Source organism: Bos taurus, chromosome 20 (assembly GCF_002263795.3).
Source record: "Bos taurus isolate L1 Dominette 01449 registration number 42190680 breed Hereford chromosome 20, ARS-UCD2.0, whole genome shotgun sequence".
NCBI classification, from domain to species: domain Eukaryota; kingdom Metazoa; phylum Chordata; class Mammalia; order Artiodactyla; family Bovidae; genus Bos; species Bos taurus.
This window is the reverse complement of record NC_037347.1, coordinates 58,363,616-58,390,645: the sequence shown is the minus strand read 5'-3', so window position 1 is coordinate 58,390,645 and position 27,030 is coordinate 58,363,616. Positions and strand designations below refer to the sequence as shown.

Here is a 27,030-nt window from a genome sequence, read left to right as displayed (position 1 = left end):
AAGGGAATGGCAACCCACTCCAATATTCTTGCCTGGAGAATTCCACGGACAGAGGAGCCTGGTGGGCTACAGTTCATGGGGTCACAAAGAGTTGGACACGACTGAGTGACTAACACTATTTATCTAAACTTAACTTTAATTCAAGATGGTGGGAGACTTGACAAGGAAGAAATATTACTATGAAAATTCTAGTATACTTTAAAAAACCAACACTTCCCATGCTATTTAAGAGTCCTTATGTATTCCTCACCTTGATCGCACACCTTTACTATTAAAATTCCATATTTCCTACTAGTTTTTAATACTTATAAAGTTATATGGTCCCCAGATAATGCTAATTCTTGGTTAATATGTCAAGATTATATCCATCCCACTTTAAAACCAAGTTTAAAATGCTTTTATATTCAAAAGACAGAATAACAACTAACACAACAACAGCTCCATAAACAGTTGCCTGGAATAGACTGACCCTGGGATCTGGGGAGCCTTCTTACTAACCTTCCATGCTTTCTTTCTGCCTATAAACCAGGTGGCACAGTGGTAAAGAATCTGCCTGCCAGTGCAGAAGACACAGGAAATGTGGGTTCGATCCCTCGGATGGGGGATGATCCCCTATAGAAGGAAATAGAAACCCACTCCAGTATTCTCACCTGGAAAATTCCACAGATGGAGGAGCCTGGCAGGCTACAGCCTATGGTATCACAAAGAGTCAGACACAACTGAGCACATACTTATGTATTCTGCTTACTTAATACTGTCTTCATGATTAGGAATAGATATTTTTTCTTGATTCCTCTAGCATCTTAAATTTGGCTGTAGACCTCTGAGCAAGCAGCTCTGAAGCTCCATTCCTTTTCCTGACTCAACTGCAACATTCTGAAATGTCATCAATGCGCTTCTATTGACATTTACAAATGTATTTATTCTAAGAGAAGAAAAAGCTAATGCTGATTTGCCTGTGGAGCTTATGAAATCCAATGACCACCATAGTAACGATGATGGAAATGTCTTGGAAGCTAACATCTCCTGGATCTTGTGCTGTGATGGACACTGTTCTAAGAGCTTCACTTCTCCTGTCCACTCCGTCAGGGATATATTATTATTTCCCAGCTTACTGGCGAGAACACTGGTACATGGAGAGACTAAACCACTTTGTCTAGGAGGCACAGAGCTGGGAGAAGAAGCCAGAACATCTTGACCTCTGGGCTTAAGATCTTAACCATCATTCTGTTATCCTGAACCAAGCCCTCCTTTCACTTTGAAATAGACTTCACAGTCAGGGCCAAATGCTTTCTTTAAACAGAGAGGATTAGCTGAGCAGTACACAAAGAACTTTGGGATGAAGACTGATTTTATGGAAAATTCCAAAGACGTGGAAGCAGGATTATTTTTTAAACTGTGATGTGTTGCAAGCACTACGAGGATAAAAGTGGAAGATGGAAGGAGTGATGCTGAAGTCATCATACATCTGAGTCGTGCGAAGAAAATGAGGCTAAGAGAAATCAGGTCACTAAGGCTCTGGCATGAGCACCACACAACAAAGAGTATGGATGAAACCCGGGAACGCAGACCACATGGGCGTCTCCCCGAGCTTATGTACCAGTTCCATCACTAGGGTGGTAGAAATGCTAAGAGGCTCTCCAGCCTTCGAGAGACACCTTTCCAGAAAGTCTCTGATCTTCCTTTACACTTGGGATAATGCATCATCCTAGAATCTTTAGCTTGTGCAGAATTCCTACTGGATTCTCAACTGTGGGATTCATTTATTGCTGCTCAGGGTTCAGCTATGACTCACTGCTGGTATTTATGTAACTAGCACACACCAAATTTTGTGAAAGATCTCTAAGGGTCTGGGGCTTTTGAACTGACTGATTTTTGGAGGTGACTGTGAGATTCAAAATTAGTCATTAAACAGGTTGGTCCTTCCAGCCCATGGATGCACACACTGGTGCACGGCTACACAGATTCACACACACACTGAGAAAGGAATCCCAACACAATTCAAGTAGGTGATATACAATGGGATAAAGCTACGCCACTGTTTTCTTTGCTGTGTGAATAAGCTTGTCAGGACCTCCACTGCTATTATTGGTCTAAATTATTGACCTGATTTTGAGATTATAGGTAAAGTATAATCATCTCACTGAGTAAACTGTTGAGAACACAAAACAAGGAAGGGACACAAGTGTCACTGTAGCACAAGCAAACCAGGCAAGAGACAAATGGTGTCAGTAGTTGTAGCAAGGGCTCAAGAACTACATATTCTGAATTTATGTTGTCTTTGGGTTCATATCCTGGACAAGCCCAGTGTTTGGGGGCTTCCCTGGTGACTCAGATGGTAAAGTGTCTGCAGGCAATGCGGGAGACACAGGTTTGATTCCTGGGTCAGGAAGAGCCCCTGGAGAAGGGAATGGCAACCCACTCCAGTATTCTTGCCTGGAAAAATCCCATGGATGGAGGAGCCTGGTAGGCTACAGTCCATGGGGTCGCAAAGAGTCGGACACGGCTGAGTGATTCACTTGCTCTCTTGCTTGCTTTTACAACTATAACCATGTTTTGTGATGAATATTTTTCACCAGAAAAGTGATATGATAAAGGAATAAGCTATAGAATGGTGTGGGTAAAATTGAACTGCTTTGAAAATTTCTAAAGAGAGAATGAATTCATTTTGTACTTGCTATTTCATGTACATAATAATGAGCCAGTAAATGCACATACTGAGCTTCCTTCTGCAAATCCAGATTCACTATAATTCAGGTTTGGGATCTTGGGAATTCAGAGTAGACTGAAGCACTGTCTTTCGTCTACATGAATGAGGGGACGAAAGGACCCAATGAAAGGAGACATGTGGGCCCTGTCCACTTGGCCCTCAGAGCCCCAAGGATGCTGCAGCCACAGAAGTATATTTGCTGAGTGTACAATAATGTATTCCAGAAACGTGACTTATGGATCACATAAAGAATACCAACCTCTTACATAGGCAGTGTGGCAGAATCTTGAATGGGCCTTCACACATTATCTTATATAATGTATATAACAATGCTACAGCAACAGAGCAAGCATGGAAAATTCCTATTTTATAGAAAAGGGGCTCAAAGGGATTCTGTGACTTGCCCAAGTTTCTTGGTTAATACATGGTGTGGCCCAAACCAGAAGCCAGGGAGATCTAGAGTATGGCACTCTTTCCTCCTTCAACACTAGGCTGAGGATGGCAGGTGGAGGGGTAGGGGCAGGTGGGATAAACATCCCCCCTGCAATGCCCATCCAGATGGTTAAATACTAGAAGCAAATATTCCTAAAAGAAATCATTACTTTTTTCTGATGGCAGTGTAGTTTGAGGAATCTGAGAGCCTTAGTTGATTAGGCTGGGTGAAGACTCCCTTGAGGTCTTTCCCTTTGAAAGGAGTCTAGGGTGGGCTCCTGGCTGCAAGTGATGCTGGCATAGATGGGAGAGTGTGGCCTTGACCTGTGGCCTGGTCAGCCTTGACCCTGCAGTCTGGCAGAGAAGTTCTGCAGGATGAGTGGCTCAGAAAGCTCCCTGCACAGAAGCTTCCTGTAAGCACCTGAGAAGGGCCTCCGTTAAAGTATTGGGCTGGCCAGAACGTTAGTTTTTGTAACATGTTATGGGCTTCCCAAGTTGTGGTAAAGAACCTGCTGCCCAATGCAGGAGATGTATAGATGTGGGTTTGATCCCCTGGAGGAGAGTATGGCAACCCACTCAAGTATTCTTGCTTGGAGAATCCCATGGACAAGAGTCGCCTCGTGGGTTACAGTCCATGGGGCTGCAAAGAGCTGGACATGACTGAGTGACTTAGCACGCACACACACATGGAAAAACCCAAATGAACTTTTTGACCAACCCAACAGCACAACCCCATTCAAGATCCCAGTGATTCCGAATGTGAAGACCCTGATGTCCCTGCTGCCAGTGGGGCAGGAGCTCAGGCCCCCTCTGGCTCCAGACAGACCTACTGGGCACATCAGGTGCTCCTTCCATGCCTCCAGTGAAGATACAGCGCAAAAGGAAATTTCATACAGGACTGGCTGGAGTGTCAACTCTAATCCTTGGCAAAGGAAGATGTCAAAAGATATTACCATTTAGAGCATACCGTCTCTTTAATTCAGTAATGTCCTATTAGAATCTACCCAAACAAAATAAAGCCCGAGTACAGGATGCCTCTCAAACAAAGGCGTTCATTAAAGCATTCTTTGCAATGGCAGACAGTTGCCAACAATCTGTCTGTCTGCCAACATGGGAAAGGCTAAGTAATAATGATTATTATTTGCTGCATATATGGTCCATGCACACAGGGACATGCTGACCAGCAATCACAGAGCTTGAGGTGCAACTAAACATATCCAACTGGAAATAAAAGCTCATGCTCATAGTGTGAAACTGAAGGTTGTACTGTAAGCAATATAGTATATTCTCACTCCACTAAAAATTTTTTTTAAAAAAGATCTTCAAAAATGGGTAAATATATGGGGATAAGCAGAGAGAAAGTTGGAGAGTGACATACACCAAACCCTTAATACTGTTTATTTTTAGGAGAGATGGGATGAAGGGAGGCAGGAAGAGGAAAATAATCAGCTTGACACTCATATCTGTATAGCTTTCCTTGTGACAAAGAACGTATGTTACTTCAATGGTTTAGAATGAAAAATGAATACACAGAAGATAGATGAAAAGCCAGGGAACCACTCCACAGAGCAAAGTTTTTTTTTTTTTTTTGGTCACACTGTGGCATGCAGGATCTTAGTTCCCTGATCAGGGATTGAACCTGTGACCCCTGCAATGGAAGGGTAGAGTCCTAACCACTGGACCATCAGGGAAGTCCCTTTTGATAAATTATAAGCATGCTTTTGTGAGGACCTGGGATGATGCCTCTTGGAAGGGTTCCCCTTGTTCATCTTGCTTGAAAGACACCCTGATTTCTGACAGCTTAAACATGAGGCTGAATTCTAGAAGCTGTGTGCCGTCCAAAGACAGCTGTAAGTCTCCAAAATCTAGACCTCTGAGTGTGAGAAAAGACAGATCTGCTCTTGTTTAACTGACCCTCCTGCTGCTGCATGTTCAAGCCCTTTGTTACCTACTTCTACCTCCCACCAGGGCTTCCCTGGTGACTCAGACAGTAAAGAATCTGCCTGCAATGCAGGAGACCCGGGTTTGATCCCTGGGTTGGGAAGATCCCCTGGAGAAGGCACTGGCTACCCACTCCAGTATTCTTGCCTGGAGAATCCCACGGACACAGGAGCCTGGTGAGTTATAGTCCATGGATTGCAAAGAGTCAGACATGGCTGAGTGACTGAACAACCACCACCACCACCACCACCACCTTTTTGACTTTAGCGCTTAAGTCACGATATACTTATGAACAGGTGACACCACAATTGTAACACAGTCTGGCGACTGCAGAAAGACAATGAACCCAGGGGCAGGGAAGGTTTCTTGGAGTTCTATGAACTTCACTATCAGTGCTCCCCTTGGGAAGACCCTGACCTCTGAATTTCCCTGCTGTGCTAGCCCTTAATCCTAGCTGAAATGCCAGCATCTGCCATCCCCTGAGATCAGGGTCAAATCTTTCTTCCCACCAGGAACCCCTCTCTAATAAGTTTCAGCCATATGATTGCTCCTGTCATGAGGAATTATTGTCATCATTTATTTATTCATGGAATGATTTCATTCACTCACATATACTAAGTCAGTATGGGCAATCTGCCTGGCACCGTGCTCTTTATTGACCAACAAACATCATACGATGGTCAAACAGACAGTTAATCTTTTATGGCCACCATGTCAGGTCATAAGGGCTTCCCTCATGGCTCAGTTGGTAAAGAATCTGCCTATAATACAGGAGACCCCGGTTCGATTCCTGGGTTGGGAAGATCCACTGGAGAAGGGGTAGGCTACCCACTGCAGTATTCTTGGGCTTCCCTTGTGGCTCAGCTGGTAAAGAATCTGCCTGCAATGTGAGAGACCTGGGTTTGATCCCTGGGTTGGGAAGATCCCCTGGAGAAAGAAAGATCCACTGGAGTGGAAATACCCACTCCAGTATTCTGGTCTGGAGAATTCCATGGACTGTATAGTCCATGGGGTCTCAAAGGGTCAGACACGACTGAGTGACTTTCCCTTTCACCTTGGTACACATTTATAAAATATATAATAAAATACAATATTTATTATTGCATTATTTATTAATTATAAAAAGGGAAAGGCTACCCACTCCAGTATTCTGGTCTGGAGAATTCCATGGACTATACAGGACATGACTGAGCGACTTTCACTTTCTTTATGTCATGTACCCTGATCAACAGAAAGCATGGGTCCAGGTAAATAAGCTGTACGCTCTAAGTGTATTTGAATATTTCTTTATATTCCCCACAAACCTTTGAATTAGGGGCTTGAGCCTGGCAGGCTGCAGTCCATGGGGGTTGCAAGAGTTGGACACGAATTTTTTTGCAAACGAACAAAAATGAATCGTTCATCAGTAAAAGTCCTGGGGATTAGGGAGGTTTTGTATGACAAGGAGAGGGGCAGGCTCAAGGAGAGGAAGATGGAAAAAGCAGTGGGGACAGGGAGAGAGAGCACAAAGGTGAAGAGAGAAACACACAGAAGGATCATTGATGCAACCAGTGCTAAGATAGAAACACAGCAGCGCACCTCTACAAGCCATACAGACAGGATGATAATTCCAATTGGTCAGAATGAGTGGAAAAGAGCTTTAGAATAAAAGTATATGGAATGAGACCTAAATAGCTGTGCAAAAAGAAATGTACAAAAACTATACTCTTTGGGTATAACTACATGTAAACTCATTTGGCATTACATATAACAGCATTTATAGAAGAATTTAAGAATCATTCCAACCTCAACGTTAGAACTGTTTTACCAAGCCTGAACCTTGAGCTTCCTTATGGCTTAAACACTTGTTTTTGAACCAACTTTAATATCCCCACTATACATTTAGGTCCACTTCAAGTACTTTAAACTCATGTGTCTCAGAGTGCTGATGACCAAGATGCTAAGTTCCTTTGCTAGAAATTCTTGGAAGTGCTCGAGATTTTGGCTTGATAACCTCTGCTTAACACTTGGGAATAAACCAAAGCAAACATTTCTTCCTATTTCACACAGAGTAAAAGGGAATTTCTAAAGGCTATCTGTTAAGTTTCTAAATGGCAAAGTGCAGATTTTTTAAAAATTTATTTATTTTAATTGGAGGCTAATTACTTTACAATATTGTATTGGTTTTGCCATACATCAACATGAATCCGCCATGGGTGTACACGTGCTCCCCATCCTGAACCCCTCCGTCACCTCCCTCCCCACACCCTCCCTCTGGGTCATCCCAGTGCACCAGCCCCAAGCATCCTGTATCCTGCATCGAACGTGGACTGGTGATTCATTTCTTATTTGATATTATACATGTTTCAATGCCATTCTCCCAAATCATCCCACCCTTGCCCTCTCCCACAGAGTCCAAAAGACTGTTCTATACATCTGTGTCTCTTTTGCTGTCTCGCATACAGGGTTATTGTTACCATCTTTCTAAATTCCATATATATGGGTTAGTATACTGTATTGGTGTTTTTCTTTCTGGCTTACTTCACTCTGTATAATAGGCTCCAGTTTCATCCACCTCATTAGAACTGATTCAAATGTATTCTTTTTAATGGCTGAGTAATACTCCGTTGTGTATAATAGCCAGGACATGGAAGCAACCTAGATGCCCATCAGCAGATGAATGGATAAGAAAGCTGTGGTACATATACACAATGGAGTATTACTCAGCCATTAAAAAGAATACATTTGGTTTTTTTTTTTAATTGCACATTAAGATAAAACCAATGAGAGCTCTGGACTTTGAGTAGTAAGTAGATTTTCTCATTGTGTAATTTTGACAGTACATTTTAATCTGTTTTAAAGCTTTAAGATTCCTTTCAATTACTCAATACAGAATATGATGTTTCTTTACAAGTAAAATGATTAAAATTTCCCCTTTGGTCCTGCTAAAAGACCATTTCTACAGAATAAAAGCTTTTTCTCTATAGTCACTTACTGCCATGTGAAGATGAAAGGCCACTGAATAGATAAAAAATGACCAAGTATTATATCACCTAATTTCTAACCCTCTCAAACACAGTTCCATATGACCGCACCACATGTGTTCCTGGCTGATGCAAAAAAGTGAAGAATTCAAAGAGAAAAACACTGATCAGGGAAAAACAGGAAGTCCCAACTTTGAAAAGCACTGAATCCACCTTCTCAGCAAACCACAAAGAGATTAGACAAACCAAGTATTTGTTGACGTTGGCTGTAAGTTTTGGAAGGGACTAGAACCTTAAAATATATCTGGAATGAGACCCAATCCCCTTGTCACTGGTTCTTTTCTTTTGGAAAATGTATTTTAAAGGAACTTCTAAGGAGAAATCTAAACTTACATATTCATCCCTGTAGAGATCTGCATTCTGATATGAAGTTCTGTTTTCAAGAGCTGTCCTAAGTGTATAGGTGCGTGCGCAAGCCATCTTCTCAGGAGTTCTCACAGTGTATTTAATTCTTTTGAAAACCCAGCAAAGTAGGGAGTCTTAGCTCTTGTGAGAGATGGAGAGACTGAAACTCATAGGGAAAAAATAATTTTTCCAAGTCAGAAAGCTGTTTGTGGCAGAGCTGGGACTTTGGCCTGGAAATTCAGCGGAGTGAGCCGGGGAGCATGTGGGCCATCGCTGAGATCTGAGTTCCCCCTTGTCCTAGCTGTGTTCTTTGGGGCACAAGACCTTGCCTCTCTAAGATGCACAGTGCTTAGTAAAATGGGAGTGCTTGCCCCAACGGGTCTCCTGTAGGGCAGATTTTAGGGTTAACTGAAATTATGTCCATTTAAGTGCTTAGTACCAAAGGAGGCAAATCACCAACACTTTCTCCCTCCCCCAGACAAAAACTCTGGAGATATGATGCTGTGGACATCTGCCCTGACACAAGCCAGGGCACATCAGGGACTTCCAAGGCTCCCACAGGACCTCAGGATGCCATTGCGTTTTATTCTCTCAGTCAGTGCTCAGATGCTCAGTCGTGTCTGACTCTTTGCAACGCATGGACGGTAGCCGGGCAGGCTCCTCTGTTCATGGGGTTCTTCATGCAAGAATATTGGAGTGGGGTGCCATTTCTTCCTCTAGGGGATCTTCCTGAACCAGCGATCAAACCTGTGTCTCTTGTGTCTCCTGCACTGACAGGCGGATTCTTTACCACTAGTGCTAACTGTGAAGCCCTTATTCTATTTATTTCATTATTCTTAATTAATTTTATTTTAAAAATGTTTCATTTTTAAAGCCATTTTTATATTCATTTATTTATTTTTGGCCACACTGTGCAGCATGTCGGATCTTAGTTCCCCAACCAGGGATCAAACAGGTGCCCCCTTCATTGGAAGCACCGAGTCTCAACCCCTGGACAGCAGGGAAGTCTCAGGATGCAATTTTAGTTCAGGGCATACTGAAAATTATTCCTGAAGACCTGGGGCAGGTCTGGAATTAACTTGCTTTTTGGAGTAGCCGCAGTCTGTGGAGAGATTCAGGCTCCGAATTTTGTCCGGATGCACTGGGTTACACCCACACGGCCTGCAGTGTGATCTCAAGGGGGTTGGTGAAGGACTCTATTTCTGGGTGATGACAAGCTCAGTCCTCCAGAAGTGACTGTGATGACTCAAACTGTATGAAACTTCAGGCTCTCCAACAGTGAGCAGGTGAGGGGCAGCAGGAAGGGAACATTAGTAGGTGCTTTGTGATTTCCATAAAAATGCAAAGATAAGATTCAATGCAGTAATTCCCAAAGCACCTTCTCCACCAAGTGCTGCCTAACCAGGCTCCTTCTGCCTTAATAACGCCTTCCTGCCTCTCATTATTTATACACATTTCCTTTGCTTAAAAGATAAGTGGATATGGGTTCTGAATAAATTCAGCTGTGCAGTCACAAGCAGCAGTAGCAAAGCAAAACCAAGAAAATTCCCCATTACTCAAAATACATCTTCATTAATCTGTCAGCTTTAGAAGGAAACAGGCAGTGTGTGTCACGCAGCATGAGTTTCACATGTTCGAAAGCAGCTTTCAGCGACAGCTCATTAAGTCAGACATCTACCCAGGCATCTACCTCGGGCCCTCCCAGCTCTGCCCGTCACCTGGTAAATCTTGGCCAGGCAGGTGCCGTGTGGACCTGGCCTGTTGGCAATCGCTTGGTTAGGAAGACGGTTCAGCAGCTATCACGTGCCCAGGGCCGTGGAGCATACAAAAGAGACTGGAGACAAGGTCTCTGCCTCTAAGGAAGTTAGAGAACACAGAACCAGTAAAGAGAGATTGGGACTTCCCAGGTGGCGCTAGTAGTAAAGAACCCGCCTGCCAGTGCAGGAGATGGAAGAGATGCGGGTTCAATCCCTGGCTCAGGAAGATCCCCTAGAGGAGGGCATGACAACCCGGCTCTAGTATCCTTGCCTGGGAAATCCTAGGGACAGAGGAGCCTGGCTGGCAACAGTCCAAGGGGTTGCAAAGAGTTGGACATGACTGAAGTGACTTAGCACGCATGCAAAGAGTGATTAAAATGCTAAACGGTGGTAAGATAAGGACTGACAGTGAGACATTTGATCAGCGACAGGCCCATGTGTGCTGGAGAAGACGGGAAGGGTTCTACGGTGGCAAGGAGAAGCGGGGAGGGCTCTGGGTGGGGCTTTGGAGTGATGGAGCAGAGTCTGCTCGGGGCTCACAGAGAAGAGGCTGGGCCTGGGGGATGGAGGGATGAGAGGTCGGGTGAGGTCAGGGATGTGATTGGCAACTGGAAAGACTGAGAGCTTGTTAGCGTAGAGTTTTGAAGGCTGATCTGGTAGGAATGTGTGTAATGGGCTAGCATGAGAAGGAAAGAGCCAGAAAACCACCTCTTATCACAACACGTCAGGGGACAGGTATTCAGTCCAAGACCCAAGGGCCAACATTCATTTTGATGCAACAAGTGAGATCTGCTTCTCACATGCCTTGAACACCCCTCTCTTGGGTCAGTCTCCCTGAGGGCGGGACCTTATCCAGGTTGTCAATCAACACTGATGAAAGGAAAGAACAGGTCAGGATTGTTAGCTGAGATGCAGCGGGGCGGGGCTGGAGTGGGAACTGCCTGAAACTGGGCACTCGGAGCACACAAGCTGGAAACAACGCCAGGGACTAACCATTCTGCAAGTTATGTAAACCAAAAAATAAAACAATAGCTACAGCAGAGCCTTAAAAAAAAAAAAAGAGAGAGAGAGAAAGATGGACATTCTTACGAAGTTATATTTTTGCCTGGAGAATCCCATGGACAGAACACTGGTGGGCTAGTCCCTCAGGTCACAAAGAGTCGGACATGACTTAGCAACTAAATAACAACAATCTTTAGGTAAGGATGTTTGACCAGGCCAGGCAGCCTTGACCTTGACATCTTAGGATCCTGGACTTGAAAAAATGCCCACAGTGGGGTGGGATGGGAGGGAAGCCACGAGGCCTGGGATGGATATATACATATGGCTGATTCATGTTGTTGTACAGCAGAAACTAACAGATCATGATAAAGCAATTATCCTCCAATTAAAAAGAAATGCAACTTTTTCTACTTAGTTCTAGGGGCTCTCCTCACTGAAATTTTTCATTGAGCTTCATCTATATATGAACATAAAAAATTTTTAAGTCAAAAAAAAAAGAAAAGAAAAATGCCCACAGTGATACCATGAGTTGCTGCAGCCTCAACAGATTCTGCACCGTGTGCAGTGACCGCTCACAAGACCTCGTTTATCTCTGGAGCATGCGTGGCCCTGGACCTCATCCTCAGTGGCCCCACCTCTGGCAGCTTTGTTCAGCAGCTCCTGGGAAATTTCTGCAGCCCGGAGGGGTTGTGCCTGTGCAGAAGGCTGGAAGCCTGGTGAATCCCAGAGGGATGGAGGCCAGTGAGACCACCTGCCATCCAGCAGTTTACTGCTGAGGTTAGTTTGCACACTCAGGCTAAGTGGCAAGAGATGCAGAGGTTACTGAGAGGCAGAAAACATCGTCCAAGGACCAGGTGGCCAGGAGCGGGGGATTTACGAGACAGGGGACACAGAGTAAGATGGCAGGAAAGGTGACAGGCTAGAAGGGACCCTGATGCTGCTCAGCTTTACTGCCTCTGCTCTGCACATGAGACTCCTTTATCCCAAGGGAGTCTGCCCTGGACATCTGCAGGGGACACCACGTGGCCCCGGCTGGCTAACCGGCTAGCCGGCTGGGACCCCTTGGTGTCTTCTGGCAGGGCAGCTGGCAAGGTCCTGGCAGGAGCCTTTTCTTGCCCTGTTTGCTCTCTCACGGGGCAGTAAGTCCTCTTCCTCTGCCATCACTGCTTTTCTTTGTTGACTGATGAATGGGGTGACCGCCCACGGGGGTAAAAATGTGTCTAAGTGTTAGAAGCGGTGCTCCTGGAGGATGCATTTGAATCTGCAAAGCTAACGTGTTTACAAAGCAAACGCTTATCTGATGGCAAACTTCTGTTGGGATAAACAGCAATATCGCCAGGGATCTGTTAACCCTGGGGAGAACCAGGTCCCGTGAGATGCAGCTGGAGTCTGTGCAGCTGCCCTGTTCTCTCCAGCAAAGGGCACCACGGTGTCTGTGCCCTGGGAGGACCTCACGGTTTCGAGCAGTGAAGCGCTGTCGGGAAATGCTGGGAACGCCAGCTGTTCTGGGGCAGCAAAACCCATGTGCAAAGGAGGCTTATTTTAGCTACAGTGGAGGCCTGGAAAAAGGTGAATTACTCAAGCTGGAAGTGTAACGTGCAGCTTCCTGAGTGCCCAGCCCCGCCTTGGCATTGACTGCGAAGCCAAGAAAGGCGGACGTGGGGTTGCTGAGAAAACCCTTGACCTGAAGGCAGCTGACGCGGCCCGGAGCCCTGAGGATGTTCTAACAAAATCTTCCTTTGCTCTCTCTCTCCTTTTTTCATTGTCACCCTAATTACTGAATTAGTTCTCCTTCCACAGAAAATCCTTTTGCTTGCTGTTAGATCAGTTTAAAGGTATATCACCCCAGGTTTCCTAATGGCTGCAATTTGTAAAAGCGCTGTGGTTAAAAGCTGACCCTCACAGACAGATCACTTCCTAAGGTGCTGCTGAATTTTTTTTCCCATGGAGATGATAAACCCAACACGCAAATGACAGAGCTGGCTACAAATCATACAGCAAGTGTGCTTTTTAACAGACACAGCCTTAAGATCTGGAACGGACCAGTCTCCTTTTCTTGGAATTGGACTGAGGTTGCACTTAGCACTACCTTGTCCTAAAACTTCGAAGAAACCCATACTGCGTTCGCGTCAGCACCAGGTGAGGCAATGGAAATAGAACTGCTTTTGTGCTTTGGGAGGCATGCTCTTGTGTTTCCCTTTGCTTGGCTGTATGTTTCCAGAGGCAGTGGCACTAGAAGGCACGGAAATCGTGTGTACTCTGCAACTTGGCTGAGGGACCTCAAATGCCCGGATCCAAGTGTGGTCCAAAGCTTATCCACCGCACCTCACCCCTCACATGCTGCTGCAAACAGGAGCTCTTTTCAGAAGTTGGAGTTTTCATGTTCATGCACAGAAACATTTACTATTTTCTCTGCGGCATTTTAATGACAACACACAATTCGGTCACTGGTTTGGGGCCCCTGAAACTCCAATCCTTTGACCACCTGATGTGAAGAACTGACTCCTTGGAAAAGGTGCTGATGCTGGGAAAGATTGAAGGCGGGAGGAGAAAGGGATGACAGACAATGAGATGGTTGGATGGCATCACCGACTTGATGGACATGAGTGTGAGCAAGCTCTGGGAGTTGGTGATGGACAGGGGAGCCTGGCGTGCTGCAGTCCATGGAGTCGCAAAGAGTCGGACACAACTGAGCAACTGAACTGAACTTGGAGCCCCTATCACCAAACATCAAAATCAAGCAAGAAGAGGGTGGAAACAATTGACCTTAAAGGAGAGTAAAATTCAATTGTGATCTACTGAATATTGTTGTTTGCTATTTGAACAGGCATTTTGTTGTTGTTGTTTTGGATTTGAAAAAAAGAAAGATACAGCTTTTCCTTCTAAACTAGAGAATTCTCTTAACAATATTTTAGGGTTCTTAAGCTCACTTTAAGTGAAAGTAAGTCTCAAATCATGTGAAATTGACTTAAGGAGAAAATGAAGAAGGAAAATGCTGGATTCTTGAAGCAAGCCCTCACCCTTTTCAAATGAGAACTCACAAGACATATTGCAAAAGCAGATTGTAGCACAAAATATACAAAGGCAAATATAGTGAGATGAGCCCAGAGACTGTGAGGCTGGTTAATTACTCCTCTTGCAACGTAATAACACCTTATTACTATTTTGTTCCTTGGAGCCTAGTAGAGTTAAAATTATATTGGACATATTTTCCTTTCAGATTGTCAAGTGAATCGCTGCCAAAAAAAAAAAAAAATTCTTTTTCATGTGATATTTCTTACAAAGAAATTTATATCTGTGCTCTTTGGGTTTCATTTTGATGTGTATATCTTAGAAGGTTTAACAGAATCCCTGGACAAAAAGGTTTCTTTTTTCCAGGCTGTTTCATTTCAGTTCAGTTCAGTATCTCAGTCGTGTCCGACTCTTTGTGACCCCATGGACTGCAGCACACTGGCCTTCCCTGTCCTTCACTATCTCCCAGTGTTTGCTCAATTCTCCGGAAACAAACTCCATTGCTTCCACTCTGTCCCTAACGTTTGACCTGGTGATTACCAACGTCACTCTAGGTTTGGAAACTGACAAGCACACTCGAGATTTCTGAAAGTATGTTCCAGGAACACTGTTTCCTGGATGTTAATGTGCTAAATATAAAAAAGCACAAGGCAGGCAAATAACTTTAGGATACAAAGTTGAATTTTTTTTTTTTTTTAAGAACTTCTCAAAGCCTTTATGTGCCAATCTGTGTTATAAATCTCTAAGGGGACAATGGTTATTAGAGAGTTTCCCAGGTGATTCTGCCTACAGAATCCTGGTTTTGAAGCACATGTCACACTGCTGACTTTTCTAAATAGGATATGCTCTTGCTAGGTGTGCACGCACAGCTGAGGAAATGAATATTGAGGGTAGGGTATTTTTTTTTGAACAGGAGGATAAAGACGTGTCACCAGTGCTCACTGATGATCAAACAGGGTGACACTGTTAGGAGCTGTAGGCTCCCTTGGATCTGGTTTCTGCTCTGGCTTTAGTGGCTTTGTGGTCTGGAGGAGTCACCCACACACCTGGCATGATTCGGATGGCCTCTGAGGTTTTCTGACTTCCCGTGGCTCATACGGTAAAGCGTCTGCCTACAATTCGGGAGACCCGGGTTCGATCCCCCAGTCGGAAAGATCACCTGGAGAAGGAAATGGCAACCCACTCCAGTATTCTTGCCTGAGAATCCCATGGATGGAGGAGCCTGGTGGGGTACAGTCCACAGGGTCACAAAGCGTTGGACACGACTGAGCGACTTCACTTCACTTCTTAAAGGCTAAAGTTAAAGTTAAGTTGCTCAGTCGTGTCCAACTCTTTGCGACCCCATGGACTGTACCCCACCAGGCTCCTCCATCCATGGGATTCTCCAGGCAAGAATACTGGAGTGGGTTGCCATTTCCTTCTCCAGGGGATCTTCCTGACCCAGGTCTCCCGAATTGCAGGCAGACGCTTTAACCTCTGAGCCACCAGGGAAGCGACTTCACTTCACTTCTGAAGGTTTTCTAATGGTGTGATTCTTGATATATTTGCATGACAGCTGGAAGTTATTAAGGACTCTGAAATTTGGCTTAGCCTCTCTTGCTTTAGGTATTATTCTGAAGTATCTAGTTTCCTTTTTCATGCTGTTCATGGGGTTCTTGAGCCAAGAATAGTCAAATCTATGGTTTTTCCAGTACTCATGTATGGATAGGAGAAGGCAATGGCAACCCACTCCAGTATTCTTGCCTGGAGAATCCCCATGGATGGAGGAGCATGGTAGGCTGCAGTCCATGGGGTTGCTAAGAGTCGGACATGACTGAGCGACTTCACTTTCGTTTTTCACTTTCATGCACTGGAGAAGGAAATGGCAACCCACTCTAGTATTTTTGCCTGGAGAATCCCCGGGACAGAGGAGCCTGTTGGATACCATCTATGGGGTCACACAGAGTCGGACACGACTGACATGACTTAGCAGCAGCAGCAGCAGGAGCATATACAGATGTGAGAGCTGGACCATAAAGAAGGCTGCACACCGAAGAACAGAAGCTTTCAAACTATGGTGTTGGAGAAGAGTCTTGAGAGAGTCCCTTGGACTCCAAGGAGATCCAACCAGTCAATCCTAAAGGAAGTCAGTACTGAATATTCATTGGAAGGACTGATGCTGAAGTTGAAACTCCAATCCTTTGGCCACCTGATGCAAAGAGCCAACTCATTGGAAAAGAGTCCCTGATGCTGGGAAAGACTGAGGGCAGGAGGAGAAGGGGGAGACAGAGGATGAGATGATTGGATGGCATCACTGACTCAATGGACACGAATTTGAGCAAACTCCAGGAAATAGTGGAAGACAGAGGAGCCTGGTGTGCTGCAGTCCATGGGGTCACAAAGAGTTGGACACAACCTAGCAACTAAACAACAACAACAACAACATCTAGTTTGCATGGAAACTGCCTCCCGGTTCTTAATTACCTTGTTAGTATCTATCAGCCTAGTCTAGACGGTAATTCACATGGACTAGTTGCCATATGTTATCGAGGCTAGATGCACATAGAACTTGGTAGATGGTTTCATCCGACTGCAGAAATATTCACTTTGCCTTCCCAGACGAAGTTAAGACCACACCATCATTGGCTAGCGCATGCTGCTAGCTGTTCTCCCAGGTAAACTGAGCTTGCAATCTAACCAGATGTCAGTCAACAGACAGTTTGGAAAATCTTCAGTTTCAGTGGTCTATGCTCCTAAGTCTTTTGATTAGCAGAGACATTTTGAGAATATATATATAAAATTAATAGGTAATTTCTGACTCGTTCACAATCTAGGTGGGGAGAAAAGATAAACTTATAAAACTTATACAAGTAGACATACAGTTATATGCAATGTGGGTGCAATTTTGTAACCATAATTTTCAATTGTTCTACACTTCTGCCATCTCAGTGCATCTGGGTCAAAAACACTAAAGGTACAAGCTGCTTAATTCAGTAGTTGTTGAATAAAATAAAACTATTAATCAGTTAAAGAGAATTATTCTCCATGTGTCACCTCTCCCGACTCGCTACCTGCTCCCTGGGGTACCTCCCCCCCCACAAAAAAAAAACCAACGAAACTCTAAATATCCCATCATAAAATTTATTTGCGAGAGCAGAAACAGTCTACGTAAGCCGACTGTTTGAACAGGGTTTAAAACAAGGGACTTCAATGTTTTAAATGCAATGTTCATCTCAATTTTTAATAATTACCATTAGTGATGATCTCAGAGTCCACCAGAGCACTCCCCCTTTGGCAGAGTCTGGGGAGCGTTTGCTATTTGACCACCGGGCACTAGGAACCCTTTTCTCAGGAAGTCAGGGGAGGGACGCTCGCTGTGGCTACGGCAAGAGGTCACCTTCCCGCTAGGAGGGCAGGGATGACTCTGCGAGCATCAGGAGCCAGCAGGGCCAGTTCCTGTGTGTGTTGATCTTGGAGGCCCTTCTAATGGGAATGAGCCGAAGTGGCTCTTCCATCAGATGGGATCCATCCTCCAGATGGTGCTAACCATTCTCTTGTGACCTCGTGTGCATAGTGCAGGAAAGAAATGTGGGAAAGACAGTGAATCCCTGAACTTACACCTGAGGAAGTAACAAAGCAGAGAGAGTGTAAACATGCAGTACCTTTGCACTGCAGCATTATTTTAGATACTAAATCACAACATTGGTCATTGTGAATTCAGAGGATATGGTTCTACCTTAAAAAAAAAAAAAAACTTCCACATGATGAAGATGAAAATTTTCTTGCACCTTCTTCCTCACTAGCCCAGTCTTAAACCCACCACCACTGAGTCACAGCTACACAGATGGAATCCCTTCCTACATCATCAATGTCAACACACTGAGTTCATGAGCGCTAAGGGATGAACACTTCTCCGTTGTTTAGGTACCAGTTTCCTTAACCTGTACCAGTTGTGAGAAAGGCAAGCCTATTCAAATATTTTGCATTTTTGTATGTACATCTTTACGTGGACCTTCACTGATTATAAATCTTTATTTAAGTTATAGATCTTTAAAAATCAGACCCCTGATTGGCATGTCCCCTGAGTGCGTGCCAAGTCACTTCAGTCCTGTCTGACTCCTTGCGACCCTCTAGACTGTAGCCTGCCAGGCTCCTCTGTCCGTGGGATTCTCCAGGCAAGTATACTGGCGTAGGCTGCCATGCCCTCCTCTAGGGGATCTTCCCAACCCAGGGATTGAACCCAGGCCTCCTGCATTGCAGGTGGATTCTTTACCGCCTGAGCCACGAGAGAAGCCCAAGAATACTGGAGTGGGTAGCCTATCCCTTCTCTAGGGGATCTTCCTGACCCAGGAATCGAACCCACATCTCCTGCATCTCTGGTACTACAGGCAAATCCTTTACCCCCTGAGTCACCTGGGAAGCCCACTGTGTCCCCTACAGTAAGTCCATATGGGAGCAAAGTGGCACAGGTAAGGGGAGCATTTAAGTGCGTCAGCGAGATGTGTCTCTGTCACAACAGAAAACTGATTCCCCCGCCCCCTCCCACCTTGTTTTCTATTTCTCCTTGAAATCAACTGTTCCTGGGACGAAATGATGCCTTTCTCTAGAGATGCAGGGCAAAAGCCTGTCCTGCAGATGTTCAAGTCTTAACCTTCTGAGTTTCCCAGACTTTTCAGGCTAAGGCCAGGGACCACTTAGATGAGAAGCCTCCAAAGAAAACTCTGGACCCACAGGAAGTGGAGTGGATGACTCAACAGGATGGCTCCTTCCTCTGAGTCAGCCCAGTTGGTCTCAGTGTGACCCTGGAGTGGGCACCGGGCTCCTGAAGCCAAAACAGTATTAAGATCTGAAACCAAGCTTTTGCTCACAAAGGAGCCTAAACAGGAAGTTAGGTTTTGATGCCAGTTGAACTGCAGCCACAGACACTGACTGTTTTCAGTCTCTGCTGGCACTGCTGCCCATTATTCTGACTTTTCAGAGGCTATGTACCACCAACAGTTTCTGAACTCCACCCAAGAAAGGGAAGATGCAAGACACAAATCTGAGTTGTGTGGAAGAGGAGGATAACACTCGTGAAAGACACAAATTATTAACTTTTAAGATGCAAAGTAGAATAATGTTGAGCATGTTTGTACCTGGTTATACTGATAAGTCTGTCTAGGATAAACGTTCATTGATTTTGTGTTTAAAGCACCCAAGTGACAAGACCAGTTACATTAACCATGAATTTGGTGCCTGGCCATTTATTCCTATATTTTCAGGTTTCAGGAATCTCTTGCAACCGTAAGAGACTAAAGGGACAAGCGTATGTCTAACATCCACTTTCCATGCCCTCAGGAAGCATTACTTGTCCTTGGCTCCCTGACTTACTATTCCATGGTGGACTTTTTGTTTCTAAATTAAAAAGTCAGCAAAAGAACAAAAGATTTAGTAGGAGATTAAACCTTGCGAATCACTGTCAGGGTCTTTTTTTTTTCCTACCTCTTCTACATTGAGACCACTGGCTGGTACAGTGCATTCATAAAATTCCAGATTCAATGCTCTCATTTCCATGGCGACAGAATGTCACTCGACAGAGAATTATGATCTCAGCGGGGCACCGTGGGGTGAAGAAGGTAGGAGGGAAATGAATGGACTCTTAAAAGCAAAAGATAAATTGTGTGCCTGCGTGTACAGCTCATGACTCCTCCAGCACAAGCCCACAAAGTCTCCTGAATGAGGGGACCTCCTGCCCCCAACCCCCAGCAGCATCTCGCATTCCCAATGCTCTACGTTGGCTGTAACGAAACAGTTACTCGGCTGGCAAAAATCTCAACGCTGCCAATGAAACAAGCTCAGCCACTTTATGACCTGACTCACACAGAAGAGAAAGAAAGGGCTGACCAAGCTCCACAGCCCAGAGACAGGGGGAGGTGGAAGAGGAGAAACCAGTAGTCTGGGCGCCTGGACTCTTTCTTCCCTGACGACTCCACCTAGACTAGACACATTATTCTTTTCCAGATGAAAAAGTCCTCATGCACAACTGTGAAAAGTCAGTGGGAGGCAGGGTTGCTGGTTTCAGCTCATAAAAGCCCCAGTATACTGTAGAGACCTTTGAGTTGCCTTGTGGGTGTGTACTGTTGGAACTAACAGCAAAATAGCAGTCTGATGACCTTACCCATTGTCCCCCAGGCAAGCCAACAATTAACCTTGTGTGATACCACAAGAATAAAAAGAATATTGAAACTTCAATCACTGAGTTTTTAGCTTACTAACATTTGAACACATTTCTGTTTCAGAGGAAACCCCTTTCTTTGGAGTCCTGGGGTCTAACACAGAGAGAAACCTGAGCACTTTCTGTTAAGTTCCTGTTTTCTGCTGAACAAAATTTTGACCGCCATGAACCCTTCTCCAAGTTAAACAATTCACATCTGCATGGCAACAAGGTCCTAGAGCTGGAATATCTCATCCACATTTTTATAAAGAGTCATGCTTGATATTATCCATCTTTATTCAATTTCTCCTTAATTCTTCAAGGTCTGAAGACCAACAGGAAATACATGGCACATTATATGTGTTATACATGTTGCTCGTTAGAAGTCTTTTTTCAAGAATGAACATAGAAAATAATGCACTTTTCTATTTCAGTTCATGGTTCCATCAGAGCCTTTTCATTCCTTTTCCCTTCTATAAAATTCCTGATAGGATACTTAATTTTTTTTCTCAAAGAAGACATATTTAACAAAGACATCTCAAAAGACACATACCTAATTATAAAAAGTAAAACAGACATTCTTATGTTTAGTATCTTGGTGGTGGTGGTGGTTTAGTCGCTAAGTCGTGTCAGACTCTTCTGTGACCCCATGGACTGTAGCCCGCCAGGCTTCTCTGTCCATGGGATTTCCCAAGGATCGAACCCACGTCTCCTCTACTGGTAGACTGATTCTTTACCTGCTGAGCCACCAGGGAAGCCCTTAGTATCTTGATAGGCTACTTCAAATCATTTGATGCTGAAGATAGTTTTTTACTGTTAGCAATATTTATTTTTAAAAATATACCAATAGGGCATCAAGAATCATGAAAACTACTGAGGGAAAACTGATTTTTCTTTAAAAGTTAATGTTTCCTCAAATTAAAATCAAAACCAAAAAGTCATTTTTGTTTTTTTTTACCAAAGTGTAAGTAAACTGGGTAAATGTTTCTGATTTGAACCATGTTCTCAATAGACCCTTCCCTCTGCCCTCATTAATATACTGGCCAATTCCTCCCCCTAGAGCTCCCTTGACTGTTACACAAATCTCTGATGCTGCCTCTCGGTCCAGAAGCAAACTGCATGGGGCATTACAGGACACACACACACACACACACACACACACACACACTCTTTCCCTCTCTCTCAAACACTGAACAAGCAATACTCAGCCTTGTAGCTGACAAGACTCTCTCATCAACCCAACATCAGTCAGACTCCTTTGACCCTCTTTTCCACTACGTCTCACTGACCTTGGCCTGCTGAGTTATTTGCAGTGAGAATCCTGCCAGTCAGTTTATCAAGAACTCTCCTACCCTTGATATCTGATTACCCTCAATATCTGATTAAATACCTTATCTCCCTCACTTGGCCTGCCTTGAGCAAGGCCTGTGAGGTCAGGTTAGCAAGGATCCCACACTTTTTGTTGATTTGATTTGTTTTGTTTTTTGTTTGTTTTATAGGCTGCACCATGGGATCTGGTTCCCCGACCAGGGATCAAACCCGTATATCCTGTCTTGAGAGTGTGGAGTCTTAACCACAGGACTGCCATGGAAGTCCCAAGGATCCCCCCATCCTTGATGTCTCCTCTTCATAATTTTCCATCCCTGAGCCCCCTCCTCAGCTCATCAGCTGTAAATTCCCACTTGTCCTGCTGGACTCGTAGCTGAGCTTGATCTCTTGCCTATTACAATAGTGTGGACCCCCTAGTGCAATACTGCTGCTGTTCAGTTGCTAAGTCATGTCCGACTCTGTGACCCCATGAACTGCAGCACTCAAGGCTTCCCTGTCCTTCACTATCTCCCTGAGTTTGCTTAAACTCATGTCCATTGAGTCAGTAATGCCATCCAACCATCTCATCCTCTGTCACCCCCTTCTCTAGTGCAATAAAGAAAGTGAAAGTGAAGTCGATTAGTCGGGTCCAACTCTTTGCGACCCCATGGACTGTAGCTTATCAGGCTCCTCCGTCCATGGGATTTTCCAGGCAAGAGCACTGGAGTGGGGTGCCATTTCCTTCTCCCTCTAGTACAATAGTCCTGAATAAAATTTTCCTTATCATTTTAACAAATACCAGACTAATTTTTCCCTTAACCTGAGGACAATCGAAAGATGAATAAAGTGTATATGTCCTCAAGCAACTGACTGTCTAGACGTGGAAAGAGGCCTGGGGTACAGCGACATGAATACAAGGCAGCCTGCACTGAGTGCTATGGATGGCTAACACTACAAGCAAAGTGCTGCGTTTTAGTTTTATTTCGTGTAATCATCCTTGTCATTTTTATATATGGTTGAACAGGTTCTTATGAGCGTTACCCATTTTTCAGTGCATGTAAAGGTTTTAGGGTGTTACAAGGAGGTGTTAAAATTGGCTCACAGAAACTCTCAAGGGTATGAATTTCAGCAAAAACACAAGAGAAGCCTGAATTCCCTTGGGGAATATTAAGTTCAGATGGCAGTTATTTTGACCAAAATATAAATACAGAAGAGTCACAAGAAGAAAGGTGAATTAAACTGAATCAAAATGTGTAGCAGTTGCCTCAGCTTTGTAGTGCTAAGGTGGTCACAAAGTTCCATGTCATGTTGGAAACTCCCGACATAAAAAGGATCGATACTCTCCTGACGTGAAAAGGATCGATACTTGTGTCAATGCCTGGAGCCACCCGTGGACTCCTGGGTGGGGCAACCCTCAGAGGCTAAGTTTTACAGGCACTTGGTCACCAATCAGTGAATCTGCCACAGCTCAGCAGCTCAAATCCACATTTGTTGGCTCCCTACTTGCTTCCCTACACTGCTCCAGAGACAGCTTCTTAAAACAAGGACAAAATCATGCCACTTCCATCTTCAAAACCCAGTAAGGACTCCCACTGCCTACAACCATAAGTCTAAACCCCTACCTGTGTCTGATTTGTGTTAGGTCCTTTTCCAGCTGCTTCTTCTGCCCGCCTTTCTCTGCATCCTGCCCAGGTCCTGAGCATCACTTCCCTCCTGCTTTGCTTGGATTGATTCCTCAGGCCATGCACACCTCTCTCCTAATTCCCGCTTATCCTTCAACATGCAGCTCAGGTGCTAAGGTCTTTGAGACAGCATTTCTGCCTCTCATATCAGAGTCAATCATTCCTTTCTTCAATATCATTTCCACAGACAACTGTCAATCTTTACATGGCATTTACTTCATTTATATATAGCTTTATAAAGTTAGTTACTTACATGTTTGCCTGCTCCACTAGATCATAAACCATGAGTGCAGAAGACTCTCTGTGTGTGTGTGTGTGTATGAGAAGGTGAGAGAGAGAGAGGGAATGAGAGAGAGATCAATGTACCAGCTTCTGGCAAATATCAAGTATCTAAAAATGTAAATATAATAAATCAGAAGACTCTGTGTGTGTGTGTGTCTGTGTGAGAGAGAGAGAGAGACAGAGAGAAGGAAAGAGACAGAATGAAAAAGAGATCAATGTACTAGCTTCTGGCAAATATCAAGTATCTAAAAATGTAAATATAATAAATGGGCCCCAAAGCAGATGGATTAAGTCAGATCTTTTTTTTTAAGCTCAACATGTAGTCTGTTTCTGACATGAAGGCATAATTTATAGCTTTCTTTGACTCCAACTCAAGGATACACTCTGGGTCTATTCATTTAAGAATGTATCTGAACAGTTCATACTTTCAACCTACAGCATCTCCTGGGTCATTAAGTTTACTAAAAGTCGTCCAATCCAATTCTTTATCTCCCTACCTCTCCTCTCTGAATAAAAATATAGTTCCTTCAAATTTCATGGGGTGGTGAGGAAACTGAGTCCTAAATCCAGAACACCAATATTTATTAAACAAGGCCACTCCCTACTTGAAAACAGAACTGGAATATTTAGTAGAGTTTTCACCTTTCTAGTCTAAAGAGTCCTGACCTCTGAAGTATGTTCTAATATATCAGCATCTTATCTCTGTCCTTTTCAACATTTCATTTCGTCCTTTCTGGCAATTCTGTAATTATACCAGACAAACCATGCTCAGGACTTTAGGTCTGTGGCTACTTAGAAAAATAAGGGGAACATTTTCTGTTTCATTTTCAATACCTTCCACCTAATAAAATATACACATCTCTGGCAGGACCTCTGGGCTGATGTGTTCAAGAGAGAGAAACAAATCTCCTGGGTTGTACCACAGGTGCAGATTTAACAAGTGATGCTCACTCTAATCAAAGGGACTCCCTCCCCATAAATTCACTAGTTAACAACGTGCACATACGTGAATGGGTATGTGTGTGCAAGTGCATGTGTTTTAACAGGACAAAGCCACGGCCTTCACAGTTCTCATCAACAGCCATGCTCATTATCTGTAATCTTAGCTGTTTCACCATGTACTTCCTCCCATGGATTATTATCAAAACATCAGAGATCTTGATTTTCCATATGATTCTGAATCTATATGATTTCCAGAGAACCCCATGGGTTCTACGTTTCCCTGGAGATATGCTAATTCTTTGGCCAAAGTCAGTTCTCATGAACGGTAGAGTCTTTATTAGCTCCTGCCAAGGAGTATTCTTTACTTATAAGATAATATAACCACAGCTTGGCCACTTCTAGACAAATAGAGCAAGGAACACTAGGGGTCCATACAGAGTCAGGGGCCACAAGGAAGACACAGACAATGGCCAGAGGGTCAGCGAGCACAGAGGCACCAAACCCAGAGACCAGCCACTGCTGAGAACAAGTTGGAAAGGATTCCGAATGGAATCCTGTTGAGTCTAGTTATTCTAAAAATTAGCTTGCTCAGACTTTTAATGTAAAGATCAAGGGTTCCAGTTAATAAGCTAGTAATGTCCCACGGTGGGTGGGTTATTCTTACATTGGGTTGGCCAAAAAGTTTTTCTGTAAGATCTTATGAAAAAACCCAAATGAACTTTTTGGCTAACCAATACACGGCTAAGTCTGAATTCCGGTCCCTACATTTTTCTGTTTGCAGGTCCCGTCCACTGGACTGTTCAATTCTGCTAGAGGTATTGTTGGTGTATCAGTTGACAACACACTGAAGATAAGATGGTGAGAAAGTATTCCTGACCTAAAAATGCACCCCCCATATTGTTATTCTAATGTGGAGACCTATTACGCTGAAGTTTCCTTTTTCCAACCTAAAAGCATTTTTGCTTTATTGATCTAAAGCAGTTGAAGGAAGGAGGTGGTTGTCTTAGGACAGGATATTCCACTTCTGAATCTGCCATATCTGAGTGTGTTACTTTCAACAAGGAACCTCTTGGGGACTCAGTTTCCTTACATACAAAATAAAAGAGGGCTGTTTTAGAAGCTCCAAGAAAAGAGAGAGGAGCTACTTTAAATGAACCTAAGTTTAGCTTCTTCTAAACCTCGAATAACTGGATGGGTGATTTTTTTTTTCTCTCACTGTGCTTTCACTGACAAATGATCTAATTTAGCACCCAGAGTGATCTGGAGCATTAGAAAGGAACAGGGCCTAGCATGAGAGAGAAGAGAAAGGTTCAGATTAGAAACTGTCAAGCTTAGAAGAAGGAATAAATCATGACTGCCTCACAAAGGATGTCGAAGGCTTGTTGATGACTTGTCCTCTGGATCTCTTCTCTCACAAAAGCTTTTTATTCGGGTGTCAGTGTTTTCACGAGGCCATGAGTTTCAGCCGTCTTCCTTGGAACAGGAATGTCGAGTATATCTGACTGTTTCTCACTGGAGCCTCTGTAATAGGCTGGTCTGGAACCAAGAAAAGCTTCTCAAAAATTCACCCAACCAAGAGGCAGGGCAGTCAACATGACAAGCCACGGGCTTTGGACACTATGCAACGTGATGGCAAAACAAACTCTCCCACAGGGAAAAGAAAAACACTCACTTGGGATGTGAGGCAAGACAGGGTCAGGGACCAGGCACATGAGCTTTTACCTAATTTTATGGATCTTGGCTCTCCTACATGTACTGCTGTGAGTTAATGTTGGGTTAATTTTTTATATTAAAAAATAATATAAAATCTGCTTTGATGATTCCATGGCATGTTATTTTCTAAATTTGAACATTTCACTGGACAAAATGCACCAATGCCTTTAGACATGGGCTCTCCTCTTTCTGTTGTTTTTGCCAAATAGACAGATGGAAAGGATGTATCGTGTAAGAGCCTCGGATTGGACACCGTGGGGTAGAAATGATGAATCAAAGCTTACGGATTCTGTTTGGCTTTCCGTGGCGCACTTTGGCAGCCTTGGGGTACATGTGTCAGAGCTTGTCTGACTCTGCATGCTGGGTGACGGTGGTAGGATTCTGTGTGTGTCACTAAAACACAGGGAAGAAAACACGATTGGAAATGAGTGAGATGCAAGGATGGAACTAGGAAGAGCCAAAAGGGAACGAAAGAAAAAAAAAATGAATAACTCATGAGGATGCCAGGAAGAACAGAGATTATTTCTTAACTATCATGAGATGAAATACAATTGTAGTGTTGAGTTCATCCTCCACCCGTTGTATACTCTGCATCCACCAGAGACTGTCCAACCAGCTTCCTTCTTACTCCTCTGCCCTCCTTCTGTATTTATCTTATACAGAGTCAAGAGGTTAGTCTCTTGATCCTCACTACCACTTTGTAGAAATT

General features: G+C 44.0%; 1 protein-coding gene and 1 non-coding gene across 4 annotated transcripts in view; both read right to left on the bottom strand.

Moving 5' to 3' along the window:
* Positions 1-27,030, bottom strand: part of ANKH (ANKH inorganic pyrophosphate transport regulator) — a 169,973-nt gene that overhangs the window by 86,854 nt on the left and 56,089 nt on the right.
* TRNAG-UCC (transfer RNA glycine (anticodon UCC)) lies at positions 4,761-4,833 on the bottom strand. Its single transcript has one exon. It is a non-coding gene; the product is annotated as a tRNA-Gly (tRNA).